The sequence below is a fragment of the Bos taurus genome, chromosome 8 (genome assembly GCF_002263795.3).
Source record: "Bos taurus isolate L1 Dominette 01449 registration number 42190680 breed Hereford chromosome 8, ARS-UCD2.0, whole genome shotgun sequence".
NCBI lineage: Eukaryota > Metazoa > Chordata > Mammalia > Artiodactyla > Bovidae > Bos > Bos taurus.
Window position 1 is genome coordinate 42774641 of NC_037335.1, and position 4689 is coordinate 42779329.

Below are 4689 nucleotides of genomic sequence, written 5' to 3' on the forward strand. Positions count from 1 at the left end.
CGGATTGGAATGAAAACTGACCTTTTCCAGTCCTGTGGCCACTGCTGAGTTTTCCAAATTTGCTAGCATATTGAGTGCAGCACTTTCATAGCATCATCTTTTAGGATTTGAAATAGCTCAACTGGAATTCCGTCACCTCCACTAGATTTGTTCGTAGTGATGCTTTCTAAGGCCCACTTGACTTCACATTCCAGGATGTCTGGCTCTAGGTCAGTGATCACACCATCGTGATTATCTGAGTCATGAAGATATTTTTTGTACAGTTCTTCTGTGTATTCTTGCCACCTCTTCTTAATATCTTCTGCTTCTGTTAGGTCCATACCATTTCTGTCCTTTATTGAGCCCATCTGTGCATGAAATGTTCCCTTAGTCCAGCATAATTATTTGTGTGTACTGGTAGAATGCAAATTTTTGCTTTGACTAAAAGAGAAGTGAAGAATTTGGTATGTTTACTTTTGTAAGAGGTGGCTGGTACGAGGGCAGATGATAGAGAGATGAGAGAAAACATTCGACAAGTAGCCTTTATCTGTATGGGCTTCCCATGTGGCCTAATGGTAAAGAATTCACCTACCAACACAGGAGTTGCGAGAGATGTGGGTTCAGTCCCTAGGTGAGCAAGTACCCCTGGAGAAGGAAATTGCAAACCACGCCAGTATTCTTGTCGGGAGAATCCCATGGACAGAGAAGCCTTGCAGGATACAGTCCATGTGGTCACAAAGAGTCAGACCCCTGATGCATTAGCATTATGTGGGATGCCATTAGCAGGGGCAACAATGAGATTCCTTCAGGAAGGCTCTGGTGTAGCATGTATATTTTGACTAGCTGAAGTTAAGGTAAGGATAAGCAGTATGGTAGGTGTGACTCTGTATTTGTAGCAAAGAAGCAAGGTGTTTAGCCTAAGTGTGTTTGCCCCAGAAAGCAGAGCTTGAGTCAAAGGCTTGTGTACAGCAATCTGAGGGAACAGGTGTTGGGGACTGGAAAAATTGAATAGGGAGGGTGGAAACATTGGTACAAAGATATGTTATTGAACTGATCACCAACTGGGTAGCTGAAGTTCCATCTTACTGGAATTCTGAAACGCCATGTAGAATTCTCCTTATAATTAGGCATTTGAGGGATCATAGAAGATGGAAGTGTTTATGCATGACACTCATCCTCCACTAGCCCAGGTTTTACACCTGGGAGTATGTTTCCCTAAATAAATTAAAATAATAATAATAATAATAAAAGAAATACTTAGAATGAGAGAAGCCCCTGACAGAAAATGAGATTTCTAGTGTAGCTGAGGCTACATGCTCTCAGGTCTTACTTGTAAAGGTGGTTCTTACATTAACAACTGGAGTGAAATGTCCAGAGGATATGAGGTGGGTAGAAGAAGTGCTTGCTGCAGTGTCTGATACTCTGTTTTGTGGATTCCCAGAAACACCTGAGGGACAGGGTGGCTTTGAAGAGTGATCCGATATGAGCAAGTGGATAAGAATAACATTAGAACTTGAAGTGTAACCATCAGTGTGACATTATTTGTTTTCTGGCTTTAGAGGACTAAATTATTCTATTTATACTTATATTTGTCTTTTTGCAACTTTTTATTTTATATTGAAGTACAGGTGATTAGCAATGTTAGGTTAGCTTCAGGTGTACAGCAAAGCGATTCAGTTATACATGTACACATATCTATTCTTTTTCAAACTCTTTTTTTCCCATTTGGTTATATAATATTAAGTAGAGTTCCCTGTGCTATAGAGTAGGTCCTGTTTGGTTATATCTTTTAAATATAGCAGTAGTGGGAGGGATATCTAAGGAATTTGGGACTAACGTGTATATTTGCCTTTTGTAAGGGCTCAACCCCAATAGGATGCTGGGAAAAGGCAAGTTTGGAGATGAAAGTGGTTCTCAGTCATCTTTAGTGATGGACCTGCACCAGAGAGGTGAGTGTATCTTTCATGAATTTTTTTTGGCGGGACCCAGTGGTGTGGCTTATGGGATTTTAGTTCCCCAACCAGGGATTGAACCTGGGCCACAGGAGTGAAAGTGCCGAGTCCTAACCACTAGACCACTGGGAAACTCCCAGAGGTGAGTGTATCTTGAGAGTACGACCCTCAACCCCTGTAAAACATCCAGATAACTCCAAAAATCATACTGAACTTTAGTTTTGACAGGAGAACACAAACCGCGAGTTGTGAATAGAAAACAGAAGAGAACTGGACAGTCTGAGCAGAGTCTCTCCAAAAGCATAAATTTGCAGAGAGTATTTGGCATCTCTTTGGAAGGACTGATGCTAAAGCTGAAACTCCAGTACTTTGGCCACCTCATGCGAAGAGTTGACTCATTGGAAGACTCTGATGCTGGGAGGGATTGGGGGCAGGAGGAGAAGGGGATGACAGAGGATGAGCTGGCTGGATGGCATCACTGACTCGATGGACGTGAGTCTGGGTGAACTCCGGGAGTTGGTGATGGACAGGGAGGCCTGGCATGCTGTGATTCATGGGGTCGCAGAGAGTCAGACATGACTGAGCGACTGAACTGAACTGATTTGGCATCTCTTGAGGAATGTTGATCTTTTCAATGAGTATTCCTGGTTAGTGAAACCATCTCTGCTACAATGGCCACAGACTGAAGAGGCAACCGCAGGAGCCACTGAAAGCAATCAGATACGGTGACAGGAAGGCAGACCATGCAGTGGATGTGGCAGCTTTCCATGCTACTCTCTCATTGCCTCGGAACCTTGATTTATGTTCCCAGCACTGAAGGACGTTATCATATGACTCCTTTGCATCCTGCCTCTTTTGTGGCAGGAGTCATTTCTGAGTATGTCCAAATAAGTGTTATACTGTACAATGCTTTCTAATAGTAGACACTTACCACTGAATCAGTAAAATATCTTGAGAAATTATCATCTATCATTTCTCTTTGTTTTATATTCTTCCTATTCTATGTACAAGCATGTATCACAGCTGGTTCTGTGAATATTATCTCAAGGGTGGGGTGCGTGTTGTGCATACTTGTATAAGAGAGAATTCTCATAGGGAATAGAAATAGTCTACAAGATTCTTTGCAGTTGTATTTAGTTAAGATGAGGTCATATTGAATTCAAGTTCCTAATCCAAAAACTGATACCCTTAAAAAAGAGAAATTAGACACACAGAGGGGGAAGACAGTTATGCAAAGACAAAGGCAGAAATTCCTAATGCAATTGCAAGCCAAGGAACACCAAGCGTTGCCAGCTTCTATCAGAATCTGCAAGAGTCAATAAAGCACCCTTCCTTAGATCCTTCAGGGAGAACCTGGCCCTGGTGACATCTGATTTCAGACCCCTAGCTTCTATAACTGTGAGGAAGTAAATTTCTGTTGTTCTACCACACTCAGTTTGTTACTTTGTTACAGTAGCCCTAGGACACTAGAGAAGAGGGGAGTGAGGAGGGAGATCTGTGACTGTTATTCTCCAAGAGAATAGCTGAGAAGAGGTATGTCTTTCAGACATAGGATTTTCAGAGAGAACCAATAGGAAAGATGGAGAGATACTGATTTATTATAAGGGATTTGGCTTATACAATTATGGAAGCTTACAAGTCTCGAGATCTGTAAGCTGAAGACCCAGAAGAGCTGATGTTTCAGTTTGAGTCTAATAGCATTAAAATAAAAACCTAAGTCCCCATGTATTATATGACAGGGTTGTGGAGAAAATGGGGGGCAATCCTCATGTGCTATTAGTGGGGATGTAAATTGGTATAGCCACTGTGGAAAGCAATATGGAGGATCCTCAAAAAATTAAAAATAGAACTGTCACATGATCCAGCAATCCCACTCCTGGGTATACATCTGAAGAAGAGAAAAACACGAGTTGAAAAAGAATGCAGCCCAATGTTCACTGCAGAATTATTTACACTAGTCAAGATATGTAGGCAACCTAAGTGTCCCTCAACAGATGAATGAATAAAGAGGATGTGATGTATACACACAATGGAATATTTTTCAGCCATTAAAAAAAGGATAAAATTTTTACCATTTGTGACAATATGGATGAACCCAGAGGCTATTATACTTAGTGGAAAGCCAGACAGAAAGACAAATACTATAATCTTTCACTTATACGTGAAATCTGAAAAATAAAACAAATAAACAATTAAAACAGAGAGAGAGAGATTCACAGACACAGAGGAAAAACTAGTGGTTACCAGAGGAGAAATGGGTTGGGGAGGGGCACAACTCCTATGTCTAAAAGAAATAAGTTACAAGGATGTAATGTACAGCATGGGGAATATAGTCAATATTTTTATAATAACTTTGTATAGTTAACTAAAAGTATTGATTTATGTCATACACCTGAAACTAACATAATATTATAAGTCAACTATAATTCAATTTTTTTAAAAGAAAACTAAAATCAAATAAAATCAAATGCTGTTTCCTAACTTGAAAGGCAGTCAGGCAGGAGGAGTTCCCCTTACTTCCAGGAGGGTTAGCCTTTTTGTTTTATTCAGGTCTTCAACTGACTGGATGAGGCCCATCCAAATGAGGAAGGAGAATCTGCTTTACTTGGCCTACTGATTCAAATGTTAATCTCATCCAAAAACACTCTCACTTGCATACCCAGAAAAATGTTTGATCAGATGTCTGGGGAGCCCCTATTCCAGTGAAATTGACACATAAAAGTAACCATCACAGTCCTGCTTCCTGGCAGGAGTAGAA

At 40.6% G+C, this 4689-nt stretch overlaps 1 non-coding gene across 1 annotated transcript; it reads right to left on the reverse strand.

Moving 5' to 3' along the window:
* Nucleotides 1-1991: 1991 nt before the first annotated feature.
* On the reverse strand, nt 1992-2063 carry TRNAE-UUC (transfer RNA glutamic acid (anticodon UUC)). Its single transcript has one exon. It is a non-coding gene; the product is annotated as a tRNA-Glu (tRNA).
* Nucleotides 2064-4689: the final 2626 nt, after the last annotated feature.